Source organism: Pezoporus wallicus, unplaced genomic scaffold (genome assembly GCF_028554395.1).
Source record: "Pezoporus wallicus isolate ANWC-B61680 ecotype Strahan unplaced genomic scaffold, APGP_CSIRO_Pwel_v1 contig_3656, whole genome shotgun sequence".
Classification (NCBI taxonomy): domain Eukaryota; kingdom Metazoa; phylum Chordata; class Aves; order Psittaciformes; family Psittacidae; genus Pezoporus; species Pezoporus wallicus.
In genome coordinates this window covers 248,318-266,474 of record NW_026642329.1, presented here as the reverse complement: position 1 = coordinate 266,474, position 18,157 = coordinate 248,318, and positions in this window count along the sequence as shown.

Here is an 18,157-nt window from a genome sequence, read left to right as displayed (position 1 = left end):
GACAAAGTATCAAATAACCATGTTAGAACACTGTATTTTAGATTTAATACAGCAGATTTCCTCTGACACATTAAGAGTTGAGTTTCATAATGGGAATTTAATGAGTATATTGCCTGTAAGCGACACATCCAGTAATGAGGGGCACTGCAAGACACTTTCCGAAACATTGCTACTGTTTCCTAACTTTCCTTTGATTACTTGTATTTGTATTGCTGCAAGTAGTAAAGAAAACAGAACTCCCACATGGGATTTACCTGTGGCTGTCGGAGTCATGAGGAATTACCTACTAAATTGCTGCCAGAACATGGTAAGAGGGAGCACTTTGGCTGTCTCAAGCTCTTAAAAACTCTATTAGTGCACAGTTTTCATGTATAATGGCTTCAGGGAACTCCAACACAGAAATTTACCAATGCTTCAAAATGGATTACAGCAGTAATATTGAGAGAGTTGACCCTATGCTAGGTAAGTCACTGCACCAGTCTTTGCTGCAGTCTACAGATCTGTAAAATGGGGAGAGCAATAGTTTCTTATAAGGTGCTTAGAAATCTAACACCACAACCTTATAGGATGGGTTATTTACAATGGACATATCTAAAAGGCATCAAACACATTAATTTTAAATGAGCATTAATAAAATAAAATGGATTTCACCTCTTATAGTTGAATTACATCATCTCAATCAGTCAAGGTTTACAATTTTATTTTTATTCCTCTTTTTCGGTGTGTGTGTAGGTGTTACTATAAAGCACGCCTGTCTTTTATAGGATTAATAGAACACTAAAGAAGTTCCAGCAGCAGCAGCTGTAACAATACCAGCAGTCTAAAAGAATGGTGACTTACCCCAGTGCTTTAAGGTGAGGTATCAGTCAAACATAATCCCAGTTCAGTTCATCAACATTGCAAAATTGAAATGTCTTTTGCCAGTCACCTTTTCAGAAATGCAGACAAATCAAAGACAAGTGTACTTGAGCTGAAGCACACACAACCTCTGAGCCTTGAGAATATAGTGGAATGCACTATCTACCTCACAGTTTGCAAAAGGCTATGTTTAATAAATGCTACACAGGGTGAATATCTAGCTTGAAATTATATATACAAGTAAAGAAATACATTTTTTAGCCTAATCTCTATGTCTTCTATAAGACAAAATGAAAGACAATATATGTATATGACCAGGTGTTCTCAGAGTGAGAGCCTAGTGTTACAATGAGGGATAATTTTTTTCAGCTGCTTTCCCACTTTGGGGTAAATGTGTCTAAAATGATGAATCCTGTGCCTCATTTCACTGAGACCTACACATTTATGCACCGCTAATGCCCAAGATTCAGATGCAAAGGTCAGACGATGTGAACTGAATTATGGTAGTTTCATTACCTGAAAATTTCAAATTTCATTCATATATACATATATATATATGCATATGAACTCTTCTTGACTTCCAATTTTCATAGTGTAATTGCAGTGTAAACCTGGAAAATTTCCCTGAAATACTATCTTCATGCAGCTTGCTTGTGCTGTGAGGTCTTCCTGTAGTTGTCAATAACAATATCCCTTACGGACAACAGGGTAAATATTTGCTGGAGTAAATTGTGCTGATGGGATACATGAGTGATAAGTTCAATTTGCTGCTTTTATGTTCCTGTTCACATGGGTGTACCCAACCAACCCTTTCTCCCATGTGTTAGTCTTCCGTATACAAACACTGAGTCTTGTCTTTCAGTTATTATGTCAGAGATTAAGCTTGTGAACCCCACAAGAGTAATGCTGCAGTTTTCTGATAGTAAACGGAAAGAATGAGAAGACATATTAAAGTTTAATTCAGTTGACCAAATGTAGGACTCGACTGCCTCTCGGGACACCAAGAAGAATCTGTCTAATAGCCAGCTTGGAAGAGCAAGGTTAGGATTCAGTTGTCTTAATGTAGCTAACTAGAGTCATATAAAGTAGGGCAGGGGGATGTTATGGGACACATATCTGCATAAGCTACCAAATGTGACATAAGACTTAAGAGAAAACCATTTATATTCTGGAGTGGCCACTACAGATCAAGCAGGACGCTTTGCAATACCTATAATAGCATTAGGAGGCCATAGGGCAGTTGAATTTTGCCCCAAGCTTAAAGGACAATCAGTTCACCCTAAATTAATCACCTAGGATAGGACTCAGTTCTTAAACATAGGTTTTCAGTGTTCCTCTCTACTCTGCTCTTGTGAGACCCCACCAGGAGTACTGCATCCAGCTCTGGGGCCCCCAGCATAAGGCAGCCATGTAGCTGTTGGAGCAGGTCCAGCGGAGGGCCACAAATATGATCAGAAGAAACACCTTTCCTGTGAAGACAGGCTGAGAGAGTTGGGGTTGTTCAGCCTGGAGAACAGAAGACTCAAGGGATACCTTATGGCAGCCTCTGAGTACCTGAAGAGGGCCAAAAAAGAAGTCTGGAGGGGTACTTTACAAAGGCAGGTAGAGATAGGACAGGGTTAATGCCTTCAAAGTGAGAGAGAGGATAGATTCGGATTAGATATTAGGAAGAATTTATTTACTGTGACGGTGGTGAGACACTGGCACAGGTTGCCCAGAGAACCTGTGGATGCCCCCTCCCTGGAAGTGTTCAATGGCAGGTTGGATGGCACTTTGAGCAAGCTGGTCTAATGGAAGGCACCCCTGCCTATGGCATGGGGATTGGAGCTAGGTGATCTTTAAGGTCCCTTCCAACCCAAATCGTTTTATAATTCTATGATTTTCTGTGCCTTACAGTATGGCATCCATCATCCAGCTGCCACAGAAGCAGCTTTCCCTTAAATCCCATGACAAGGGATTTCTACATTTCTAGGAAACCGAGGCAGCCTGACCAGCTGAAGGCTAGACAGGACACTGTTATCTAAAATAGGCACCAATGACTATCATCTGCTAGGGAAATTAAGAAAATAGACCCGTATTTTTTTCATTAATTAAGCCAAAGAATTAAACACTAATTTATACCACTGGTAATGTTTCTTAGATACATGTACAACTCCTTCTAGTTGATTCTGTGATGGAAGATATGCCCACTATGCTCTACCTTGTTCCATTTGTTCCTATCATTAGAGATGCTTAGAAACTCATTCCTGCTAGAATATGTAGTGATTTTGCAAACATAAGTTTTTAAAAGTGAATAACAACAAAGATTGCAAAATTGATTTTTTCTCTAAAACTTTAGCTTCTCAACCATGGCATGAATATCCTGTAACTAAGCTGTTAATTAAGAAATCTTTTCTTTCTTTCCATTTACAAATTGCATATTAAAGTATGCATTCTCATATTTACTCATTAGTCAAAATGTTACCTTTACTTCTTAATCTTTGAACTGCAGTTTCTTTGGAGACATCTTCTTTCACCTTGAACAGTCTGAAGTATATTGGTGAATTTTGTAAATCTGCTTATTGGCTTTCTTACTGTATGACCATAGCATGTAATTCAGCTTACAGTGGAAACTGAATACTTTTCAGCTAAATATAAAACTTGAGATACATTAAAAAATTCCTGACCTTATGGGCATATAGGAGTTAGTTTACTAGTAAGAATGCAAATAATTTCTCTTCAGCAAAAAAAAAAGATGGTCCTAGCTGAAGGCTAATTTCAGAAGGCTAACATTTTCATATTTATCTGACTTATGTCAATAAGTAAGAGTATTAGGCATCTGTTTAGTTAGTTGACATATATGTCATATAGTAAATAATCCTGCTATCTTGTTGTATCCTAGAAATTTATATCAAAACACACTGCTATACCAGTAGTAAAAAATCTTGGTATTTTTATGTTTTGCTTGACAAACTGAGGCCAATAGCTACATGCCCAAGGACATCAAACATAAATGGGTTGTATAAAGAAAAATGTTATGTGTAAGATCCTTCTCAGTATAGTCTGGTATCATAGAGCAGGAAGGTGAGTGAGACTGGCTAGAGAGAGAAAAGTAATATGTTAAGAAGAGATTAGAAGGTCAATGACAGAAGAAAGTTCTCTTGGTTTGAAGGAAGATGGATCATGCAGAAAAAAACTTTAAATAAGCACTCAAAATGTGCATAGAATAGAATTATAGAACAGATAGCTTTCACAGATCAACGCTACAAAGCTTTTGAGGTTTGTATATTGCTTTTTGACACCCTTAAGCCTTATCCTATGATGTGTGAAAGTGCTGTAGATTTTTTACTGTTAACATAAAAAGGCAAACACAAATCAATACTTTCCTCTTTAGCAAGCAGCAATGTTGGACAAGTCCTGTATGGCCCCTGTTAGTGTATAATATTACTTGTTGGCTGAAGATAAGATTGATTTACTTTCCCCTTAAATTCTTCTTATCCATTTCCTGCTACAGTGCATTCATTTCTGAAAGAAGAGTAAATTAATTACTGGTTTAGAGATGAAGCACACGTGTGGTGCAGTATGAAAGCTGTTAACATCCTTCTGGGAGAACAAGCAGATTATTTCCATAAGGCTGTCATTCTTCTCTTCCTGCCTTAGTAAACAAAGCCTTTTCTTTTGATCAAAAGACATGCAGTCACAAACAATGAGCATGAATTCTACCTCAAGGTTACTCTTATGTCACTTATGGAGAGAAGGCCAGGCAGTGAGATCAAGGATGGAACCCCTTAATGGACCTAAGTAAGTGTTTTGGTGCAGCATACAAACTACAGTTGACTGCCAGAACAATGGTTTCTTTAACAGAACATGCAAGCAATTTGGATATAATTACCCTGATGATCACCCTATCAGTCATCAGTTTAAGTATTTCTGTCTAGATCTTTCTGTCTTTGGGTGAGAGCAAATAATCATGTCTTTTCTGGAATCCTCTTTGCTGCAATAGAGGCAAATCAAATGAGTGTTTCTTAGTTTATTTTGCATTGCTGAATATACTTGCTGATACATTTAGTTATTCAATTGCAAGTCTTATTTATAATTTTACCAAATGTGGTTAATCATAAACTGTGGGAATTTAGTCACTGTGTTCTAGCAACACACACACCAAAAACCTCCAATCCCTTGCCACTCAGTATCTGACAAAGGAACATTTAAAGAAGTATCCCATAGTAAGTGTGATATTTTTTCTATGAGATCTTTATCAGCAGGCTTTCAAAGCTTAGGCACAAAATTGATGCCAACTAAACACGACTGTACCTATATCCTGATCCTTCATACTCCTTAACAGTTGGCTTGCTCCCTAGCTCTGTCATCCTTAAAGCAAATCTACCATAGATGGGAGCTTCAGTCATGACAAATGTTTGTGTAATAGAGTCTTAAAAGCCAAGAAGGATAAAATTTTTACAGCTTCTAGAGGCAGTCCATTTCTGATCTTCACTATTAGAAAAGTTTTACTAATGTCAAGACTGAATCTTCTTGCTGCAGTTTAAGCCCATTGCCTCTTGTCCTTTTTTGCAACCTGTTAGTGATAAGCATTGTTTTCTTTCATAGAAAATTTTGCCAAGATTAAATTTTAAAGCTAACTTTGCTATGTTTAATATGAATTGAATGAGCTTACAAATTTGTGAGGGATATTGCTTTTTGAGTATGGCAAAGACTGATAAATCTAAAGTGCAAATAAAAATACATAACCGGTATTTACCACATGTATCACCAATATAGACTATTTGTGCCTCCCTGCAAACTCATCTAATTGCAGGAGATGTCCTCTTTCTTCTTCATTTCTTTCCCCTGAAAGCATACAGGGACAGCAGTCATCATCCGTGATTTGTCAGCAGGGATGGTTGAAAATCTTCTATGAAAAATAGCAAAAAAATTTAATATTTGACCAAAGTTTTGTTTGTTCTACCATTTTTTCATTCTGTGAGTGCTCTATTTTCTCAGCACTTTTTCCTTAAATTCAAATGAATTATTTCTAAGGAAAATCTTCTTAAAACATTCTATCAGAAATTCAATATTTTATTTTCATTGATAATCAATAACAAATACCTAAGCAATAATTATTATTATTTCTGTATTTATTTATATTCTTTATTTTTGATCATAAAGAAAAAGATGCAAAACAATTTTCTTGCCAAGTTAAATATACTCACACATATTTATCTATGTATTTCAATGTTTGAAGACTGATTTTTTTAAAGCACAGCAAAAAATTTGGATAGTAATCTATTGATTAAAAAAAAAATATTGATTTCCTGTAGTTGCCTTCTGCAGATAAATTAGCTATATGATAGGTAACTGAAGACAGCTCAGTATGTGTATGGTCACCTTTGCCAATTCGTTTTCAGATTTCAATATCATAGGTCATGTCCTGCAGAGCTATATTCTAGCTTATTGGTCTTGAACCACTACTATTGCTAGCAACGCTGTTAATGTAGACATTTCCAGTCAAGGATTCAGTCACTGCTGAGACAGACCTTATTTACATGGCCATTTGTTTCACACTTAGATGACATCTAAAAATTTTCAAATTATAAATGTCTTCTGATTATGAATCAGTGTTGTGTTTTAAGCAGTTCTGAGGGATCTCTGCTTCATTTGTATGTTGCAGAAGGAACACCACAGAATTTATGTAGTACATCACAAACAACACAGAAAACAGCAAGAAATCAATGTGGTCTTAACCTTACTGTATTTAATTGCTGTCTTGCTGAACTTGGACTCTTTCTTGCCCTTACCCACACATTCCTTATGTAATGGCTGAAAATCACTTCAAATAAACTGCTTAAAAATGATTGTTAATGATGTGCTTCTCATTTCTAGTTATAGAAGTGTTGTACATTACCAGCAACACAAACTGCCTTAAATCTGTGCTTATCTTTGCCACTGTCCTGTATTTTGTCTTGTTGCTTCCTCTCTCTGTTGCTCTCTATGCACATACCCATATACCCATGACATGAAATTGGATTTAATCCAAGTGCCTAAAACCTGACTGACCAATATACATATCATTAAAAAGGTTAAATGAGTCAACATCATGAAGATGAAATATGCCTTCTTTTTTGTTCAGTAACAATAGCACATTTATCACACAGTAAAATTTATTGTGACTTTATTTACAAATGCTTTCATTTATTATGGGATTCAGTAAGAAAATACACTGATGACAACTACTTGGTTGTATAACTTGGTTGATAACTCTACTTGGTTGTATAATGAATATTTTTGGATAAAAATTATTTTAAATTTTTCTGTTAAAACCTTACAATAGGATGAGAAAAACTGTCTATCAGTATAAGGCTGATGATTCAATAGCCTTGGAACAGTGAATCAGTTTCCATGCATTTTTAAGGAGTATTGCGATAAAATTGCAGTGCCAACAAAAAAGTAATGCCTCTGAGTTCAAAAAGATTTGGAACAGGGGAGGAAATATTGCTTTGAAGAAAAAAAAAAAAAAAAAAGAAGAAAAAGCTGCACAGAGCCATAAATAACTACAAATGAGATACTTAGATATTGTTTCTTTGGTGTTGACTGCAATGAAGTTAGAGTGAATAATGAGTCTATTTACGTTGTGGTAACCAGGCTCCTTGTTTTGTAGAGAGTCTATCTGCTGAAGGATCTTTCCAGATGGTAGGCCTTATTTAGTTAAACTTTTTAAAAATACCAGGATTAAATAATGATTTTAGTTCTTGTTACCAACCATTACAAAATATGAATATTTACCAGAAGGTAATTTCACCCTTAAAAAAAGCACAAAGCTAACCCACAAAACAAAAAACCCCAACCAACCAAACCAGCTTCTGACATAAGAAGCAAAATAGTACTTAGAGCTATTATTTTTCAGAAGACTCTCACTTGTCTGCCTTTTACAAAAGTTAGATTTGATTGGCAGTATCTCTGTGAAAAGCATAGCATCAACCAAACAGGATGGAGCTGCTTCCATATAATGCCAAGGGAAGAATAAAATTGTTATAGTTTTGAAAGCTGCTGAAGCCTTACTTTAATATGTAGTCAGTACTTTCTGAAAAGCCACAGAGTACTATGAAAATGCACACTGTATTCTTAAAGCAGCTGTGCCAGCCAGAGAATCTCTCAAACAGTTAAGGGAACAATCTTAGTAAAGAGGAATTTATTTAGTGAGCACTCCCATCATTGCCAAAGAACAGGTGACAATAAATGACTGTCAAATGTGTAATGGAAAGTTTCATCTTCGTGATACAGATGTGGCATGTCTGTTAACTGTCTGAGGTTGGATATATCCTGTATGTTCGATCATGCATATGCAACATGAAGCAGAGAAGAAGGAGAAAGCTCCATAAACCTGACCTTGCATCAGTGTTTATACTGCAATTTTGGTTTAGAGTGTAAAAAATATTCTGGTTGGGCTCTGGCTGGATCCTAGTATTTTACTGAATTAGAATTCCCGGTGTAACCTGTGGCAGCTTTATAGGAAGGGATTGCAGGATTTAAAGATAATGTCACAAAGATTAAGTCTCTGGTTTGAGCCTCATGCCCTACCTCTTCAGTTTCAGAAGTCTTTAGAATAAGCTTATGAGCTTATGGGTATCTTATGGACTTCAAAATGAAATGAAAACAACTCCTAATATTTTATTTATGTTTGAGAAATAGCAGAGAACACAGGATTTCACCCCCTTTTCTCCATTAAAGTTTTTTTGGGGAGGGGGGTTTGCTTGGTTGGTTTTTTTAAAATCCAAACATCTGAGAAAGTCAGAGCAGTAAGGATTTAATACCTCTTTTCGAACTTAAGGAAAACAGAAGAGAAAGAGAAGCATGAAAGCAAAGAGGCTTAATGAGAGGATAGCTTTTACTTTTCCCACTGACACTGGATCATTTTCTTAGCCTCTACTCATAGTAATGGAAACTATGACATATTGCACTCAGCAGCTACTCAAAGTCAGAAATAGCTTCTGTTGAACACAGTTCATTGTATCTGGCAAAGAAAATACCCCACAACTATCCAGCATTTTTCAACTGATCTCTAAAATTTTCAAGTATTATTTGACTCATTGTAGAAAGAAGAGATAGTTGGCATCTAACCTTGTTTTCTAATAATTTATTCTCAAGCTGATACATTCTTTCTTTTTTTTTTTGCCTTTCAAACTTATTAATCTAAAATTAAACAAGTTAGCTAGCAGTGCAGCTGCAGCAACATCTATTCCTTTAAGCCAAAATACTGAACTCAGATATTCATATGAAACTCATTGAGTGAGTACAATTCCCTCTGACATTCACAGCCACAGGCAGTTGGCCCTAGTTGTCAATTCCTTCACCACCACAAATCGCAAAACCCAATTTTGGATCCACTGTATTCTGTATATCATTCTATGAACTGACATAATAGAATGATGCAAAGAATAAACTTGGTAGTGTGGTGGTGGTTTTTTTTCCGTTCAAAAAGGTATCTTCTGCTATTGCTATGTAAACAAGCACAGAATTAGATTTTCTGTTGAGGTGAAATACGTATTGTCTGTGACATACTGGTTTTCTTTTGTTCTCTCCTGTTTTCCTTTTATACATCCTTAGTAGAACCCATTCAGATAGAGTTTTTTATTTGAGTCCTTTGCCTTTCTAAGGTGGAAGGCAAATATTCTAAGGTAGCACGCTAACTTTTCTCTAAGTACAGTATCTAGTCAATTGGGCCATGACACTCCCTGCACCCCTGAAAAGAATATAAGCATAGTTTTTCATTTGTCATTTTTCATTTTGTCATTTATTTCAAAGGGATCCAAAAAATTCTTGCGTGAGGTAGCTTGACTTTGAAGTCTAACTGAAGAGTAGAGGCTAATTTTCTCATTTTTTTGCACACTTTCTATTCTACGATTGCATTAAATTCATCCAATCTACAGTGGATACCTCCACATTATCCTGCTATGTGAATCTGCTATGGCATATCTGTGTATCTGCATATGGCCAGGTTGAACAGGGACTTGAGCGACATGGTCTAGCATGAGGTGTCCGGGCCCATGTCGTGGGTGTTGGAACTAGATATCTTTAAGATTTTTTCCAACCCTAACCATTCTATGATTCTATCTATAGATATCTATATATCTTTATAATACAAAGGAATATACATTGAATTAACATAAATCCTAGAATCATAGAATGGGTTGGGTTGGAACAGATGACCTTAAAGATCATCTAGTTCCAAACCTCCCTGGTATGGCAAGGACAACCTCCACTAGACCAGGTTGCTCAATGCTCCATCCAACCTGGCCTTCCAAAATTCCAGGGATGGGGCACCCCCAGCTTCTCTGGGAACCCTGTTCCAGTGCCTCACAACACTTAGAATGAGAATTTCTTCCTAATTTCTAAACTAAATTACCATCTTTCAGCTTAAAGTCATTCCCCCTTGTCCTATCACTATATGCCCTTGTAAAAAGTCCCTCTCCAGCTTTCTTGTAGGCCCCTTTTAGGGATTGGAAGGCTCCTATAAGGTCTCCTCAAAGATAAGGTAAGGTATAAAAGTTGCAGGTGTTCCTTTCATTAAGCCACCTGCATCTAATTTCCTAGATGCCACATTTATACAATGATTTTCAGAGCCAAAGGATCAGTGGAAAAAAAAGGGACAAATCGATTTTAAAGACCAATTTGAGCATTTTATGTTCTTCTTCTCCCTCTTTTTCAGTGACATATTAGAGTAATTTTGTTTCATTGGCAGCTGTTTTATTCTGGTAATTTCACACTATAAAATTATGTGGAAGGTACAGTTTCTCTCTACCTTTCTCTTTGGCCTTTTGCATTTTAAGTTGCTGAGTTTCTGACTGACTTCTTATCTATACTATGTGAATATTATTGGCTGAGGCTGATGTCATTTAAAATTGTGTATATCTCATGTTAAATTTGAAACCTTTGCCTTCTGAAGATGTGGACTTCCTTTTTTTTTTTTTTTTTTTTCTTTTCAGCACAGCTAATTTTACAGCTCACCTTACTATATTCTGCATAATTCTTATTTAGATTTTTTACAGTCATGGAATCACAGAATAATTAGGGTTGGAAAGGACCTTAAGATCGTCAAGTTCCATCCCCACTGCCATGGGCAGGGACACCTCACAGTAGACCAGGTTGCTCAAGTCCCTGTCCAACCCAGACTTGAACACTTCCGGGGTTGGAACATTCACAACATCCTTGGGCAGCCTGTTCCAGTGCCTCACCATCCTCACAGTAAAGAACTCCTTCCTTATATCTAACCTAAATCTCTCCTGTTTAAGCTTAAACCCATTCCCCCTTGTCCTATCACTACAGTCCCTAATGAAGAGTCCATCCCCAGCATCCTCATAGGCCCCCTGCAGATACTGGAAGGCTGCTATGAAGTCTCCACGCAGCCTTCTCTTCTCCAGGCTGAACAGCCCCAACTTGCTCAGCCTGTCTTCATACAGGAGGTGCTCCAGTCCCCTGATCATCCTCATGGCCCTCCTCTGGACTTGTTCCAACAGTTCCATGTGCTTTTGATGTTGAGGACACCAGAACTGAACACAATACTCCAAGTGAGGTCTCATGAGAGCAGAGTAGAGGGGCAGGATCACCTCCTTCGGTCACACTCCTTTTGATGGAGCCCAGGATACGACTGGCTTTCTGGGCTGTGAGCGCACACTGCCAGCTCATGTCCATTTTCTCATCAGCCAACACCCCCAAGTCCTTCACACTCCTAAATATACTAAATAAATAAATAAGGATCAGTCATCGTATTGGTTTAAAATTTGTAATGGTTTGCATTTAGAGTAACAGGGTTTTATTCTATTTTTTTTTTTCAGTTTAATGACACTTTCGGATATATTTGGATTTCATTTTCAGATGTGTCTACAAATATGTGTCCAGAAGAATCTTACCATTTTTACTTAAAATGAAAAAGGATATTTTCAGATAAATGCTTATGCTTAGGAGATGACTACCTTCTCATGCCTGAAATGATGGCTAACTTGAAAGTTATTAAGAATTCCTCAATAAAAACAGAACAGCTAGCTATACAGATATTGATAGCTAAGCTTAGGTTGTTCTGTCTAAAATACATATTTTTTTAACATTAAAGTTGGACTACTGGCTTCCACATAGTAGAAATATGTAATGTTACTGACAGAGACAGAAAAATCTGTACTACTTGTTATATCTGTTAGGTCTAATGTCTATAAGGTTACTCCAAACTGCAGCATTTCAAACTGAGGAATCTGGCAGTATTGCCACAGCGTTTTTTTCACCACTAGTTTTCTTTCCAAAATAAAAGCCCACATATAAGGATCTTTGTGCCTACTTAGGGATTTTTTTCTGATTTTTGGAAAGAGTTAGGAACCTGATTGCACAGTTCTCTATTAGTTTGGTTTGATTTTTATTTTTGGCCATATGTTATCTCCACCACTCTTCACCTGCTCACAGGTAGTTCTCTTGAGATACATTCACCTACACAGAGGTTCAATATATCTCACTTGCTTTCTGAGCTGCGTCTCTATTTTGTAAACTGGTGTTAAAAATTACTCGTGATTCTGAGAGCAAAACTGTGAAAGACTGAATTATAAGATTCACAGATCCTTCACTCTAGAAATTAATATTTATGACATCAGGTGATACTCAGCATGAGGAAGAGGACTGGTTGACAGTGGGAGATTTTAAGCACCAAAAATAAAATAGATTTACAATAGATAGCTCTGGAGGCACATCACAAACACTGAGTGTCCTAATCTGGAACAGTTTGGTTTGTCCTATCTCTGTGATACTATCAAGACACATAATAAAAAGTGCCAGTACATGGCAATTTTGAAATACTCCTTGAAATTCCGTCATATTCTCATAATATATAGCTGGAATTATCAAAATGGCTGGTCTATTTCAAGCATAGATAAGAAGAAAAATGTGGCTGGAAAGGTAAACTGTAATTTCAAAGGTTTCTTTTCCAGAGGGGACATTTGTTTTTCAGTGCATTACAGAAAATGAACAAATCTCTGAAACAGCATTATTATCATCCAGTTTCTGCCCAGCTATCCTAACATGCATAACAAACTGCATTGTGTTCTTGTTTTCAGTCTGGATTGGTAGCTTGCTTCTTTTACTAACAGAGAAGCTATTAAGCACAGTGTTAGCTAGATACTATCTAAACGCATAGTTTCTTTTGCAAAACAGTGTTAAGGAGTAAAATTTCATTATTATTGGTAAAGGTATCCTGAGGGCTAAAGCAAACAAAACAAGATCAGCATAGTGTCTTATTTTATTTACATAACAGCAATTTTCATTTTTCAATTTTACCTGATAATATAAAATTATGGGTTTTTTTAATTTTTACTTCCAAGGCAACATGAAATGATAAAGAGATAAAATGTTCTCAGGAAGTTGGACTGTTAAATTCCTTGCTTGATGGCAGCAGAAAGAGCATATTCACTGGAGTGTTTATTAATGTTTCATTGACTTGAAATAAAGAATTAGAACTCACAGGATACTGTTAAGTATGATCTATATCAGATATCTGTTATTCTGAACAAAGTGAAATATATGCTACTGCTACTACAGAAAAAGGAATGCTAAGAAAATACAGGAAGAAAATTAACTCACAATGATGTGCAGAAGGTGACATCTGTGACTGGTTTGAGCTCATTTCCTATAATAAGACAACTATGCCCCACCCCTGGAAGTGTTCAAGGCCAGGTTAGATGAGACTTTGAGAAACCTGGTCTACTGGAAGCTATCCCATGGCAGGGAAATTGGAATTAAATGATCTTTAAGGTCCTTTCCAACCCAAACCATTCTAGCATTCTATGAACTTCAGATAAATAACTTTTAGATTATTATTTATCGCTACATTAGTTTTGAGAAAAAAAAATAATGAGAAAAAAGTTTTTTCCTCTCTTCAATGTACATGATCTCTGGTTTGCCAAATGCTGGATTTCCTGTTCCTTCTCTTTTTATACCTTTGAATTTATGTTAAGATTAAGAATTGTCATTAAAAAAAAAAAAAGAATTGCAAAGCTTTCTATAGAACACTGGTTTAATGGTTTCTGAAATAAAACTGTAACATGATGAGTAACTAGTCTGATCGCCACACAGATGCATGGCATTTCCACAAGTAAGCCCTTTGCAGTATATACCCCTATTCCCAGATTCAGACTTCCAGACATCCTCCCTGTCCTACTGCACAGAGACAGAAATAGAATCCTGACTTCATTGTAAGCTGCAGGGACGAGGAACCACCTGTAACAAACAGGAGTGAGATGTCTTACAGAGTTTTATTCTGAAGAGACACTTAGGAGAACTGCCACAGTCTGTATAGGTCCTCCTCCAGGCATGCTGGAGATTCCACGATCTATAGGCAAAGACAAGCGGGGAATTGAACCTTGACTGCATTTTTTGAGTATTATAATCATTAAGTTGAAGAAAAATTGCCAGTTTTCTCCCACACTGCCCATCTCAGGCATACCAAGTGAAGAGAAAACACTTCAATACTTTTCCCAAGGTTTCTGCTGGGGAAGTCTTGGGAGCATTTCAGTGCAAATACAGGTTATACTAATATTTTTCCTAGTTGAATTGTGTTAAAAGTTAGCAGGCCTTTTTCATGGTCTTGGTAATAACTGAGGTGTGTGATAATTAATCCTATAGACAGGGAAGAGAGATTGCTGCTGACGCCAGTATTTGCCTATAGCTGCAGACTATTGAAATCTATCAAACTATTATTATTAACTTCAGGTTTTAATTCTCATATTTATTTCCCCAATTAAAAAAGTGAAATTGATTACTGGGAAAAAAAAGCCTTCGAAGAAGTTCTATGCCCTTTTAAGTTTTCTAAAGCTTCAGGCAAAGTAATTGGGCAGACAATGTAAAAACAACGTATTTTAATGTACCTGTCAGCTCTGCTTAAGTTGTCCAAGAGATAGGAAGAGCCTCAGAGTCAGGAAGGTAGATGGAGAGAGGAATATCCCTGGGTATTTTCACTTTACGATCAAATTATTTGTTTAACTTCTTGGTAGGTTGTTTAATAGGAAAATCTGCATTTTGTGCACTGTGTGATATGAAACCATTTTCCTAAATTATATTTACTAGTTTATCTGTCTTCCTATGTGTCTTCTTTAGGGAATAAAAAGATACATGAATTCCTAAAGCAATAATACAAACTATCTAAACTGACTATTGTGTTATAATAGGCTCAACGTCTCTAAATTACTTCAGTAAAATTCTCAAATTGTTGTAATTGAGAAGATTGGAGAAGCTTTGCAGGTCAAATGGCAACTTTATTCATGTGTAAATCTAGCAAAATGGCCAATTAAAATAAGATTAATACATTGAAGAGCAGAAAATACAGAACATTCCCTGTCATTTTATAGCATCAGTAGGAACATAGCACATGCATCAACAAGCAATTCAACTAGTTTTGTTAATATTGAATAGTTCATTATTGCCCTTTGAAAACATTAGGACTGATAATAATAACAATAACAAGAAAACCCAAAAAGGACAGAAGACATACTTCAAAATTTTTAGTAATCCTTACTTCCAAATTATTTTTTAAAAACTATATTTGGTATTTTATTACTAAAAGAAGTAAAAAAAAATCCCCCTAAATACATCATTGGCAGTATTTTCCTTAGGGAACTGCATTTAAAATAATTGCTTTACCCAAGAGCCTAACTTTGTCAGTAGTTATAAGAGTGTTTTACTAGTGACCATTACTAAACTTGCAGTGCAGGAATGAGCAGATGTTTAACCTGCATTACTCTTGCTCATACACACAGTCAATCTTTCTGTATCTATTAGCTGGCCCTGTTCATACAATATACCCTTTTGCATCTGACAATGCCCTGCACATCCCCAAGTATTACCTATAAAAAGATACTGTATGAAGTGGTACCTACTACTTTTTACAGTCTTATTTCTTTTATCTACTTCTATACTTTTAGCTATTTGTTTACTTCCTTATGAAGCTTGTACGGTTCAACGAATAGAGCTTTGGAATACTTGCTCTGTTTTGTTTCAGTGTTTGGGACTGAAATGTTCTTCTGTGGGTGTTTAAATCCCACCATGTTTTAGTAAATGAAACAAGAATTATATAAATATACAATAAAATAATTTAAATTAAATGTGATATAACCATGTAGAGGTAAATGGAGTAACTAACTATTAATTTTCCTATTTCCATGTTGATTCCTTTCCTGAAAACAAATTAATAAAAATAAAGTCAAATAAGTTCAATTATTTAATTAAAACATTATTTTAAAATACTGCTCTGTATTTCAAATGTACCAGTACCACAAGCCTGGATGAAATAGAACTTTCTATTTTGTATCAGTAATGCATACAAATCTGTTATGCACTTCTTCATGATAAAATGTATTTTGTCATGAAGAGAAAAACAGCACAGCATGTGGTAATAAACAGATATGCTCAGCTACAATTTGAAAAATCTTTTTTTTATTTAGTCTTCCTGAAACTTGTAGGCACTTTTCAAAAAATGCATTGGATTGTGCCACAGTGCCACTTAATTGATTGCCCATCTTCTAAAACAGAATTTAATTCTTACATTTTTCCTGCTTTAATGATTGATATGGTTATATTTTGAGTTTTTAAAGAAGTCCTTGTAATTGGCATGCTGTCTCTAAACTTTGAATAAAGGTTGATTACTTTAATCCCATTTATGCTATGTCCCTCTTGCAAATTAGAAAAATATTTTATTATGTTACAGGCAATACTGTAATGGCACAGAGATAGGACAAACCAATACTGTAATGGCACCACACCAATATTTGTATTAAAATTTTTCAAAATATCTATCTTTTATAAGAAGCATAAAAGTAAACATCTTTGATGTCGATAAATAATGATGTCTCCTTGCTTTTGGAGTCCAACAACACTATCCTGGCTATTAAACTGAATGCAGAACAACCACAGTCTGAAGGCTTTCTTCTCTAGAAAGAGAATACTGTCATCATCTCATGTCAATAGTTTACATGTGATGCAAAAACGTTAGTTCAATGCTGCTAGTTCTGGGTTACAATCAGGTGGCTTTGGCTTGGATCCAGTTGCAAATTTTTCAATTAAAATTGCTTGTAAGACTTAAGATAATTTAAAAAGGCATAGTTTTGGGGAACTCATCAAAATTAAAATGGAAGTACATTTAGCCATGCATCTCTGAAGTTTTTTTGAGATTGTCATCTGTAAAAAATATATATGAAGTACGCTATTTTTTGAATAGTCTTGGCTTATTTTAAATAAAAAAGATTGGCTTTACACAGAAAAAAAAAAAAAAAAAAAGACTTCAATCTTGCTGTTTAAAAAGTCCTGAAGATTTAATCTCTAAAAAGTCTGAGAAGGTTTTGTAGCTTTCCAGGTATCTGAACTTGCTCGGGGCTCACCATTCTCTTAAAACAGCTTGAGCAGAACTTGAAGCTGCATGGTCTTTTGTTCCTGTAAGTTTTATTGGGACTCATTTTCTTTGGAAAGTACTGTCCCTGGTAAGAGCAGAAATAACAGCAGAGATCAATTTGAGATGGTTTTTATGCTCCTTTAACTAAGGTTAGCTTCATGAACCAAAATAACTGATGAAGATTGAAAAAAGAATTGGGATAGGGCATTTGGGGAATTGATGGCTTTTTGCCCAGCCTAGCGGTTTTTGACTTGTTCTTTTTCATTGCATATGCTGAAGTTATGACTCAGTCACTGACTTGGATTCACAGTAGACAGGATAATAGAAATCAATACCATGCAAAAGAATAAACAGTGAAAGCTCTCTATTAATGACAGCTTTCTTCTGCCCAGTTGAAAATTGAGCCTTTTAGACAGACCACAAGAATTTCCACTTCTTGCCCAATTTTAAACTTAGCATAGTAAAAAAAAAAAAACCCAAAACAAAAAACAACCAAACCCAAGCCACAAAACCAAAAAAAAAGCCCACACAATCAAGAAAAAAACAAGTAATCCCTTTAAGGTTAGAATGTTCTATAAATTTGGATAGCAAAGTTTTAAAATTGAACTTTAAAATCAACTGCTCTTTGTGACATACATGAGACCTGATAATTTTTTTCTGCAAGCAAAGGAACAAACCTTAAGCTGTTGAGACAAACTGTTATGAAGTCAGTGGGTTAGTCAACAGTATAAGACTGATCTCAGAGCACCTATGAATACGTGCCTTCCTCAAATTTATTTGGCTCTTCACCAGAAAGCTTGCCAACTATCTGGAAGAGACTTCTGGCTGTGATGTCTGTGTATGACTATTAGCCACAGACAAAGGATAAAATTCAGTTAGAAATTAAATGCTGCATTCAGTTATTTAAAC